General features: G+C 45.2%; 1 long non-coding RNA gene across 1 annotated transcript in view; it reads left to right on the top strand.

The window, feature by feature from the left end:
• The window catches only part of LOC148123905 (uncharacterized), a 30,555-nt gene extending 21,221 nt beyond the window's left edge, over nucleotides 1-9,334 (top strand). Inside the window, exon 4 of the long non-coding RNA XR_015739970.1 lies at nucleotides 9,122-9,334. This is a non-coding gene — a long non-coding RNA (uncharacterized LOC148123905). The remainder of the gene's footprint in view (nucleotides 1-9,121) is intronic.
• Nucleotides 9,335-12,122: the final 2,788 nt, after the last annotated feature.

The raw sequence follows: 12,122 nt of genomic DNA, 5'->3' as shown, positions 1-12,122 counted from the left end.
TTAATATCTATTTTATTATTTTCTTAGTTTATTGGTTTTGACAATGTCATATTCAGGGATAAGGTCATTTAACATATGTTTAGTAGGCAAACATATTCCAAGATAACACATAACGTAGACTATTTTCAAATTGGGCCCAGGAATTAGAGTGACAGAATGAGTGAACTCTTCCATCAAAAAGCAAACATTTAATGTGGCATGTTAAGCTCTGTTCAATTTGATTAGATGAAATGCTTTGCCCCACATTCTCTCCCCTACGAGATGTAAATATTGAACTGTAGCTCTAGGTTGTTTGGCTGGCTGGGATGATTAAATAAGGGTTAATAAAGATAACTGCCGCTGTACTTCCTACAACCAAATTTATCTTTTTTGCTTTGCGTTTTGCAAAATTAATAACTCAATCTGGCATTGTTTTTCAAGGCACTGTGAGAATAACAGGTGTCTTGCAGACTTAATGCAGCTTGTCTAAGCCAGCAGAAAGAATCAGAAAATGAATTATGCCTTCTGGATAATATTTCCAAGTACATACAGGAATGGTTCAGGGCCATAGAGGAAAAAATAAACCTTATAAAATCTGTCTGGAAGGGTTCAACATAATAAAGTCAATACTTCTTTTGAAAACAAAAAAATAAATGAAAGAGTATGCACAACTGTGTTTTCCTTTCCTTTCCTTCTCTCCCCACTTCCTTCCTTCCAACTGTCCATCAGCATTCCAGCAAACCTCCATTCTAACCAATAACTCCGAGACAGAAAGCTTTAAAAAGTTCCTTTTATTTGGATAGTAACTGGCACAACTGTAGAATCCCGAATCTGAAAGTTCCAGGCTTCCTTGCAATAAGTAAAAACTACAAATCCATCCCCTACACCTATCACCACATCATATGGCCCAATCACCATCCATCCCAAAATAAGACTTCCTTTCACTATGCGCAACACGACCTGACCTTGAGTCAGAAAAAGAATTTTATTATGTCTAACTAGATATACTCCAATGAATTCCCCCCCATCCCACTTTCCCATTTCCCAATTGTGGCAGCATGGGGGCACTGGATTTCAATATGTCTTCTGTTATGTCTTTGGAACTGGTTGGGGTCCCCAACCAGGTCCGCTGTTTGAGCGGGAGCACCAGCAGCTCCCATTGGTTGGCTCCGTTTGACAGCCGGCTATATAAGCCGGCTGTCGAAGCAGAGCCAGCCGTTGTCGCCCGCTGGTCTGCAAGTTAGCAAGCAGACGTGACAACCCTTTATTCTTTGCAATAAAGCCTGTTAGTTGTATCGCTCTGGTCTCATGCCTCTTCCTTACCATCGCTCCACAACACTGGCGACGAGGATGAGATGGTCAAGGCTAACCAGACGCGTTTATTCAAAGAGCTGTAAGTCACGGAGAGTGAAGCCACGGGCGCTGTAGCCACAGCCGCCCACGCTCGCAAAGAGCGAAATTCAAACTGATATTTTTGAGCTAATTCGCTGAACGAGCCACAGGCGCCGCAGCGAGGCCGCCCACGCTCACCAAGAGCGCGATTTTCAAAAAGAGCTACACAGCCCAGAGAGACAGCCGCAGCCACGTTCTTTTAAGAGTGCAAATTCAAATAGCGATTGAAGAAGACGAACCTGTTCTTTTCTCCACGATGAGTACTAATTCAGCATTCCCTCCATTCAAACCAAATGAGGAAACATGGGACTCCTACAAAAATCGATTCAGCCATTTTCTTGATGCCATCGGTTTAGCCGAGCGCTAGGAGCATAGGAAGAAGTCCTATTTCCTGAGTTACTGCGGAGCCGCCGTCTTTGACACCGCTACAGCGTTAGTCGCACCCCGCGCCATCAGAAGCATCCCATGGGACGAGCTACAGGAAATACTTTCAAATCACTATTCGCCCAAACCGTCCCAAATAGCCAGAAGGTATGCCTTCAGGGTCAGGAAACAGGCAGAGGGGGAGTCGATCAATGAATACATGGCCGCCCTGAGAACAGCCGCTTTACAGTGCGGATTCAAAGAATATTTGGAAGACATGCTGTTGGACCAGATCGTCTGTGGGGTGAGAGACCTGAGACTCCAGAGGCATTTACTGGCAAAAAAGGACTTGACTCTAGCCTTAGCCATGGAGGAAGCCCTGGCTGCTGAGCTCTCGGCCCAGTCAGCAGCTGAAATTCAGGGCACTCGATCTAAACCCAGCACGCCAACTGTCCATTCTGAAGAAGTAATCAGCAAAGATGACCCCACAGACGCATCTGACATTAACCGCCTTAAACATCAGAAGCCTTCACAGGTAGAGCGGGGCAGAGAAACAACTTCACCCCCAAACAACCTCCCATGTGCCTAACCTGTGGAGGCTCCCACCCTAGGGCATCCTGCAGGTTCAGAAACGCCATCTGCCTGAACTGCCAAAAGAAGGGTCACATCGCTAGAGTCTGCCAAGCAGGGCGATCTTTACCTCAAAGGCCTCCACCACCTCCTAACTCCCAAAGGCAAGTGGAGGACTGCTATGCCTGCTACCACGCTAACCATACTTCCCAAACCCCTGATAAAATTAAAATTTCTGTTTTCCTAGAAGGTAAACCCTGCAGGATGGAGGTGGACACGGGATCCGCACTCTCAATCATCTCCTGGGATACCCTGAAGAGGATCCAGCCCAGACTGTCAAGGAAACAGCTACAAAGATGCCACTTGACGCTGCGGGACTACCAGGGCAAGAACATTCCTGTCCTCGGGAAAGGCAAGTTCCTTGTTCAATTCCAAGCCTTTAAAGGCCATCTGCCTCTAGTGGTTGTTAATGGTACCGTCCCTAGTCTATTGGAACTTGATTGGTTTCCTTCTCTCGGCCTTAGTGTAACCGGGATCCATGCTGTCTCAACTTCTGATGTAGATACACTATTTTCTGATTTTTCCGATGTATTTAGCAATGAGCTGGGTTGCTATTCGGGCACCCCATATCATTTTCAGTAGACCCCCAGGCAACCCCTCTTCGTTTAAAACCACGTAGGGTACCTTTTGCCATCCGTCCCAAATTGGACGCAGAACTAGACAAACTACTCAAGCAAGGGGTGCTAGAACCCACTGATTTCACTAAATGGGAGACCCCCATAGTCACCCCACTTAAGAAAGATGGCAGTTTGAGAATCTGTGCGGATTACAAAACCACGCTCAACCGCTATCTGCAGGTCAGCGCATACCCTGTCCCCGTTTTTCAGCATCTGTTACACACTTTCGAACCCGGCACCATTTTCGCCAAGTTAGACATGTCCCAGGCATACCAACAGTTCCCTGTCGATGAGCAGACAGCAGAATTACAAACCATAGTCACGCACAGGGGGGCATTCAAGTGTAGGTGCCTCCAATTCGGGGTCAGCGTGGCCCCAGGCATTTTCCAGTCACTCATGGAGAGGATTCTCCAGGGTCTCCCAGGAGTGGTCCCCTACTTCGATGACATCTTAGTCTCAGCTACTAGCCGACCTCAACTCATTCAGAGAGTCAGGACAGTGCTGGAGAGGTTTAGACAGCATGGCCTTAAACTTAAGAGGGAGAAGTGTGCCATCGCCACTAGGCAGGTGGACTTTCTGGGTTATAGAATAGACGCCTCTGGCATCCACCCCGTTGAGTCCAAGGTGAAGGCCATCCATGAGGCACCCACACCCACCAACAAGACTGAACTTCAAGCTTTCCTGGGACTCCTGAACTTTTATGCCTCATTCCTCCCGCACAAGGCATCGGTCGCTGAACCATTACATAGGCTACTAGATAAAGACTCGCCCTGGCACTGGGGACCCAAGGAAACCCATGCTTTCAAGTCAGTCAAATCCTTACTCACATCAGAAGCGGTTCTAGTTCAATTCGATCAACGTCTTCCCCTGGTCCTGGCTGCTGACACATCCCCTTTTGGCATTGGGGCTGTCCTGAGCCACAGACTCCCCAACGGTTCCGAGGCACCAATTGCTTTCTTTTCTAGGACCCTTTCTCCAACTGAGAGGAACTACAGCCAAATCGATAAAGAGGCCTTGGCTGCAGTGGCTGCAGTTAAGAAGTTCCACGAATTCTTGTTTGGCCACCACTTTGAGTTAGTGACTCACCACAAACCTCTTTTAGGACTTCTGTCTGGAGATAAGCAAACCCCGCAGGTGCTTTCGCCCAGAATGACCAGATGGGCCCAGTTTCTGGCCGCTTACTTATTCAAGTTAGTGCATCGTCCTGGTAAGAACTTGAGCCACGCCGATGCCCTCAGTCGCTGTACCCTGCCAGTCCCAGTCGAAGACCCAGTGCCTATCCACGCCATTTTTGAGGTCAACGAACTCAAGCTCCCAGTGACAGCCGAGGACATCGCGGCGCACTCAAAGAAAGACAAAATCATCACCCAGGTTCTGGACTGGGTGGGAAGGTGTGGCCGGAAACTCAATGTACAACTGATTTTGTCCCCTTTAAAACCCGCCAGCAGGAACTGTCAAAGTTGCAAGGTTGTCTATTGTGGGGAACAAGAGTGGTCATCCCAGCCTCCCTTCGAGTGCCCATCCTGAAGGTGCTTCACGAGGGTCATCCAGGCATCGTAAGAATGAAGGCCCTGGCCCGCAGCTACGTCTGGTGGCCCGGCATGGACGCTCAAATCGCCAACTGGGTAAGCTCTTGCCAGCCTTGCCAACAAACCAGGGCCGCCCCTCCAGCTGCCACGCCCACCAGATGGGAGAGTGCAAACGCCCCTTGGTCCCGCTTGCACGTCGACCTGGCTGGGCCTGTACATGGCAGGACCTTCTTGGTGGTCGTGGATTCATACTCCAAGTGGATTGATGTAGCCATACTTCCCACAACCACCACCCAGGCGATAGTTAAGGCCCTAACCCGTCTATTTGTCACCCACGGGCTTCCTGACACGCTGGTTTCAGACAATGGCCCACAGTTCACATCGTGTGAATTCAGCATGTACACTGCTAACTTGGGCATCAGACACGTCCTTACAGCACCATTCCATCCCGCTAGCAACGGGATGGCAGAGAGAGCAGTTAGGTCAGCCAAGGAGGCACTCGCCAGGTTTGGCCAGGAGGATTGGCACTCTAAACTGTCTCGTTTCCTGCTCAGCCAGCACACAACACCCTGCACCACCACCAACAAATCTCCTGCCGAACTTCTAATGAGGAGCCGCCTTAGAACCACCCTGGACAGGCTACACCCCACTACTGCCCAGACACCCCTTAGGGTCCGACAGTCTGGTCAGAGACTTCACCCCACAAGACCTGGTATACGCCAGGAACTACGCGGGGATCCGTTGTGGGTGCCAGGACAAGTCGTGTCAGTCACAGGTTCCAGGTCCTACAGGATCCTCCTAGAGGATGGACGTTTGTGGCGGAGACACGTGGATCAACTCAGAAGGTGGTGGAAGGGTGCGACAGATACCAACCCATGCCAACCTGCCAGCGCCAACGACGCCTCACCAGTGCCTGACGCGGATCCCCTGCGGAACCTGGTTTTCCTGACGAGCGAGAGGACTGGCGGAGAACCCGAGTTTCCAGCCAGAGTCACCACTCCAACCACCGAGCAACCCAGTTGACCAGCCGGACCTCGAGACTCAGCCGGGCCAACCTGAGCAGGGGTTTTCATCAGCACCACAGGACACTACGCCGGGGCAAACCCACGCCCGGCGACCGCCGAGGCACGTTCCAAGACCAGGACTTGACACTGGCCGACAGTTCACCCGAACTGCGACGTTCTGGTCGCCAGCGAAGACAACCTCGTATCTACAGGACTACGCATGTTCCCAGCTGGGGGAAAGGAGTGTTATGTCTGTGGAACTGGTTGGGGTCCCCAACCAGGTCCGCTGTTTGAGCGGAGCACCAGCAGCTCCCATTGGTTGGCTCCGTTTGACAGCCGGCTATATAAGCCGGCTGTCGAGCAGAGCCAGCCGTTGTCGCCCGCTGGTCTGCAAGTTAGCAAGCAGACGCGACAACCCTTTATTCTTTGCAATAAAGCCTGTTAGTTGTACGCTCTGGTCTCATGCCTCTTCCTTACCATCGCTCCACAACATCTTCCAAAGCTGACACCTACCTTCCTTCCTTCCTTCCTTCCTTCCTTCCTTCCTTCCTTCCTTCCTTCCTTCCTTCCTTCCTTCCTTCCTTCCTTCCTTCCTTCCTTCCTGGTATACTATTGTTCATTTCAAATAGATTGGAAAAAAAGTTCTCTGGCAAAGGAAGTGATAACATCAATGGATTTGATGTCAGGGGCTGCTTTCTGACTATTTTAGTTTATTTTCTCAGCATGCCCCACAATAATCCAGTGCACTGCGCTGAAAATGGAATGATAGCCAATAGGAGAGAAAGCAATGATGGTAAGGATATTAAAGAGCTAAAATTTAACAAACAGATGCTAATAACTAGAAGTATTTCTCAACTTATGATCTATCACAGTGATTGTTCAAAGTCATAACCAGAGGTGGTGTTCAGCAGGTTCTGACCAGTTCTGGAGAACCGGTAGCAGAAATTTTGAGTCATTCAGAGAATCGGCAAATCCCACCTCTGACTTTCCCCACCCTCATCTATTCTCCACCTCCCAAATACCAGCTGATTGGCTGGGTCTTCTTTTGTTGCCCTGCATAGGAGAATGGAGCTGGAAAGCAGGTTAGTGGGGTGGGGAGGGGAGGGGGATTTTACAGTAATCTTCCCCTGCCACACCCACCAAGCCATGCCCACAGTACTGGTAGTAAATTTTTTGAATCCCACCACTGGTCATAACCCCTGGCAGGATACTTATGACCCAGATTTGAAGTTCTCAATTGGCCCATCCCTGGTCAAGTGATCACACTTTAGGCACTAACACTCAGCTAGGCTATACAGCCATTTGCAATGTCCCATGATCAGTTAATTGTGTTTTGCAATAGTGTTGCCTAAAACTGGTATTAATTTATGCTTTCAGAAAAACCATCTCATGGTGAACCATTGGCTCGCTTAACGACCAAGACATTCACTTAACAATTGTAGCAAAAAAGGTCATAAAATTGGGTCATTTACATGGGTGCTCTGATTTAGGAGTGTTATGACTTACAACTGTAATAGACAGGCTTCATTATACTTATAACTCAGGACTGTAAAGGAAGGTACACAACTTATCCAGCACATTGAACAATGAACTAAACGAAGATTTTAGTAATAAAAGTGATGAAAATAGCAAGTACCAAATTAAATTCAGCTACAATTTTGTCCACATCCTGCAAATTCTACAGTCTATAAATTCAACAGCAGGAATTCAATTCTGATGGGATTCAGTCTTCCATCCTTCTGACATTGGTCAAATGAGGACCTAAATGGTTGTGGAGCAGTTTACTGACATTGTAAACTGCTCAGAGAGTGTTGTAAGTCTAAGTATTATGCTTATTACTACTTAGAACATAGAATAGCAGAGTTGGAAGGGACCTTGGAGGTCATCCAGTTCAAATTCTTTGTTGCTTCTCTCTTTGATTAGTTTCCACCCATTGTTTCTTGTCCTGCCTTCTTGGTGCTTTGGGAAATAGGTTGACCCCACCCCCCTCTTCTTTGTGGTAGTCTCTCAAATATTGGGACACTGCTATTGTGTCACCCCTACTCCTTCTTTTCACTGGATTAGATATACCCAATTCCTGCAATTGTTCTTCATAAATTTTTAGCTTTCAGCTTCCTAATCAACTTTGTTGTTCTTCTCTGCACTCTTTCCAGTGTCTCAACATCTTTTTTTAATATTGTGGTGACCAAAATTGGATGCAGTATTCCAAGCACGGTCTTATTAAATCTTTATAAAGTGGTACTAATGTGGTAATGTAATATAGTACCACTTTACAAAATATAGGAGTCAGTGGTGGCATTCAATTTTTTTTACTACCGGTTCTGTGGGCATGGCTTGGTGGGCGTGGTGTGACTTGGTGGGTGTGGCTTGGTGGGCATGGCAGGAGAAGGATACTGCAAAATCTCCATTTCCACCCAACTCCAGGGGAAGGATACTATAAAATCCCCATTACCTCCCCATCCCACTATCCTGCTTTCCAGCTCTGTTCTCCTGTGCAGGGCAACAAAAGAAGATCCAGTGATCCGATCAGCTGGGACTCAGGAGGCAGCTCTGCTTTACCACCGGTTCTGTGGGCATGGTTTGGTGGGTGTGGTGTGGCTTGGTGGGCATGGCAGGAGAAGGATACTGCAAAATCTCCATTCCCTCCCCACCCCATTAACCTGCTTTCCAGCTCCATTCTCCTGTGCAGGGCAACTAAAGAAGACCCAGCTGATCAGTTGGGAGGTAGATAATAGATGGGGGCGGGACCAGTCAGAGGTGGTTTTTCCAAACTACTCAAAATTTCCACTAACGGTTCTCCAGAATCTGTCAGAACTGGCTGAATACCGCCTCCGATAGGAGTGAATCTTCCTAGGATTGCTTCTTCTCATCTTCCTATCTTGTGGCTTGAGCTGCTGCTGTTCTCTCCTCCATTTTGGCAATCCTGCTGCAAAAGGCATAGGGAATTGAGGCTCCTTCTGGTTTGCATCCTAAAACCTTGATAATTTCCCACCCCTTTCCTGCCTAGGCATATTTTTCATCCCCAAGTTACAGCAAAAATAATACAATGGGAAATGGGGCTTTCGTTAAAAAAAAAAGACTTCTGCCAATTTCATTGACATTATATCACAAGTGTAAAGCAGAAATGCACATGGAACTCAAACTAAATTGTAATCATAAGCTAGCCATGATCTTACAGGACCCAGTGCTGCCTTATTAAGTAACCACTTAAATTTACACCAGGCTAATAATGTATTTGCTCAGCTTGAAATTCTGCGCATAAAAGGTGGTAGAGAGAATATTAAGCATGGGTGGAAAGAATCTTTATTATTATTATTATTCATTTTATCTTTTTTTTCCCCTCCAGAACCTCTTGCAAATAGCAGCTGAAACAATTTATTTTGTAACCTATTAATCGTCTTGGCAAACGGTATTCATTCTGAAAGTTTTTTTTTTTAAATGGAGCTTATTAAGAATTAAATAAGATTACAAAAAGAAGTTAAATGAGGAGTAGGTGGAGGTGACAAAGGCAGCCTTATTCCTAAAAATACTGACACACAAAGGAGTGAGCCAAGGCAGGATGACGGAGTTGAGCAGGATGATTTTGAACAGATGTTTATTTCCCCAGGTGTGGCCAAGGATTCTGAGCACATAAAAATTTGGTCACAAGTTGTTGCTCTGGAATGGCAAAAAACCCATATCTTGACAGCCGCTGCACAAAGTTAAATGAAATGAAAATGAAGAATATGTACTGTTTTTGTAAAATATAATGCAGTATTACAAGTCCCATGGCAGCAACAAGAAATGAGGAATGCAGTTGAACGGGAGGAGGAGGAAGAGAAAGCAAGGGAGGTGAGAGGACAATAGTGTGGACTACTTTGTAGAACGGGATTTTAAGTTGTAGCTTACTTTGGAGTCTGTATTAAGAAGCTGCTAACCGCCAATTTAGTGTCTTGTATTTTTCCTTTAGAAATGAATGGATGATGTGGGATCAGTCTCTCTTTCTCCTGCTCTAGGGCATTACAAATGTGACAAAAAAGAGCAGAAAAACTATACAAGCCTCCTGGAGTTCTACAAAACTAATCTAATAATAATAAATAAGAAAACAAAACATATAACTAGTCCTTGACTTATGATCGTAACTGATTTCAGAATTACAGTTGCAATTCCTGCCAAATGTTAAATAGGCCAGCAATGGCCAACTTGATTTTATGACATTTTTTGTAGTGGTCATTAAATGAATTACCATGGTTGTTAAATTATCCTGTTGTCTACAATGGGGGAGAGGTTGCTGGAAACCTTGGTTTTGCTGATTTCCAGCAAAAGAGTTGTAAATTTTGGCTACACTTGGCTATAGGACATTGCAAAATTGCCATGAATGTAATTTGCCAAGTAGACAAAATGCAATCATGTGACTGTGTGTGGGGGGAGAGAGCATCAGAATCAAAATTCTTCCCCAAACCCCAAAAACTTTAACCTTAGACCGTCTACTATTGACCTCACCCCCTTCCTAAGAGGTCTGTAGGGGGCGTGCATAAGCACACCAACGTGCCTACCATCCCTGTCCTATTGTTTCTTTCATTTTTCTTATATGTATCCATGTATTCATAACTATGTTTTTACTTATACCTATTATCTTGTAAGCAATTGACAAACCAAATAAAATAAATAAATCATAACTTTAGTCACTAAGTGACCACTAAGTGAAGCATTGTAATAGGATGGGACTCTGCTTCCATTGCACAGTGTTTCTTGCTGTTGAGCAATTCTGATCTGATCAGCAACTGAATCTTACTGGGTTAAAGACATTGGGGAAAGTTGAAGGTGACAAATAAATTTTATCTCAAACTTTTGCTTTTGACCAGCTTTAGCTAGGCAGAAAAAAGCAGAGCAAGGTCAGACATGGTGGTGGGTGTGGCAGGGAAAGGATACTGTAAAATCTACAGTCAGAGGTGGTATTTGCTGGTTCTCTGAACTACTCCAAAATTTCCACTATCGGTTCTCTAGAACTGGTCAGAACCCGCTGAATACAGTCTCTCGGTTTGAGGATGTAGCAACAGAGTCAGATAGTGAGTTCCAGGCACTGACCACTCTGTTGCAGAAATTGTATTTTCTGCAATCAAGTTTGGAGTGGTTTGCTTTGAGTTTGTACCTATTATTTTCGCATGTGTCATTGTGGTTGAAGCTGAAGTAGTCATTGACAGATAGGACGTTGTAGCAGACAATGCAATGAATACCAAAAACAACAAGTATCAAACAATTTTTCCCATAAAGACTAGCGGGTCATGAGGAAATGAACACCAGGCTCGAGCTGGCATGTTGAGTACCAAATCATGAGTTCTGGGATAAAATATTCTCATCAAAATGTGTGGAATACCAAATTTGACAAGTTTCAAAGTAAGTACCAAGGTGCTTCTGTATTTTAGTTTTTAATTCCAGTTTCTTTTTCAGGGAAATCAAGAAAACTATGTGATTCTGTGTTATCAAATGTATTAGTTATAGGACCTGGCTTATCTGTTGATTATATTTAAAGGAAATGATAGTTAAGCCCTGGAATTTCTGCCCATTTTCCTGACAATTGATTCTGTCATTTCAAAAAGGGCCATAATTGCTCCTCTAAAGCCACATGGTCTTTTTTTCAACAAACACCCAATTTATTTATCTGAAATTTGGCACCCATAGAGACAGGTACTGCTTCTGAAAATTTCATCACACTCTGTCTCAAAATAGCAAACTTACAGATGCTTACAGTTCAATCTTCCGGCATAATTTTTAAAAAAACTTTCTCCTTGCATTTTCCTTTGCATTTATTTGACATCCCCTATTAGTAACACAGTAGATTGCATTCATCATCTTCATCATCATCAGTAGCAGCAGCAGCATCATTAGTACAGGTAGATCTCACTCAGTGACAGGTCACCTAACAAAACCATTTGAAGTTATGATAGAAAACTACTTTTTGATCCAATTTTGGAGTTCTGGTGGCTTCATACCTTCCCATGACCAGATTTCAGACTTGACAACCTGCTTATCTTTACACCTGGTTGTAATGTTCTGTGGTCATGGGACTGTAACTTAGGATATTTTATTGGCAGATTCTGGCCTTTTCAGCTGATTTCAGGCCAAAAAAAGGCCAACAGGAATACATGGATTCACTTAACCTCTATGGTTTTCACTTAACAGCCAGCACAAGTCAGGTCACTCATGTTGGTGCCTCAACCTATGACTTACAACAGATATTGCATCACTGTCACAAGTCAAGAACATCGAATAACTAAGAGAAATGCTTAGATTGAAAAGCCATAGATTAAAAAGTTAATAGAATAGAATAACAGAGTTGGAAGGGACCTTGAAGGTCTTCTACTCCAACTCCCTGCCCAGGCAGGAAACCCTATACACTTCGGACAAATGGTTATCCAACATCTTTTTAATAACTTCCAGTGTTGGAGTATTCACAGCTTCTGGAGGCAAGTTGTTCCACTGGTTAATTGTTCTAACTGTCAGGCAATTTCTCCTTAGTTCTAGATTGGTTCTCTCCTTGGTTGGTTTCCACCCATTGCTTCTTGTCTTGCGCTGAGGTGTTTTGGAGAATAGCTTGACTCCCTCTTCTTTGTGGCAGCCCCTGAGAG

Source organism: Pseudonaja textilis, chromosome Z (assembly GCF_049901715.1).
Source record: "Pseudonaja textilis isolate UNSWEBS1 chromosome Z, rPseTex1.2, whole genome shotgun sequence".
In the NCBI taxonomy this organism is placed as follows: domain Eukaryota; kingdom Metazoa; phylum Chordata; class Lepidosauria; order Squamata; family Elapidae; genus Pseudonaja; species Pseudonaja textilis.
Note: the sequence above shows the minus strand (reverse complement) of the source record. Positions and strands in the feature narration are given on the sequence as shown.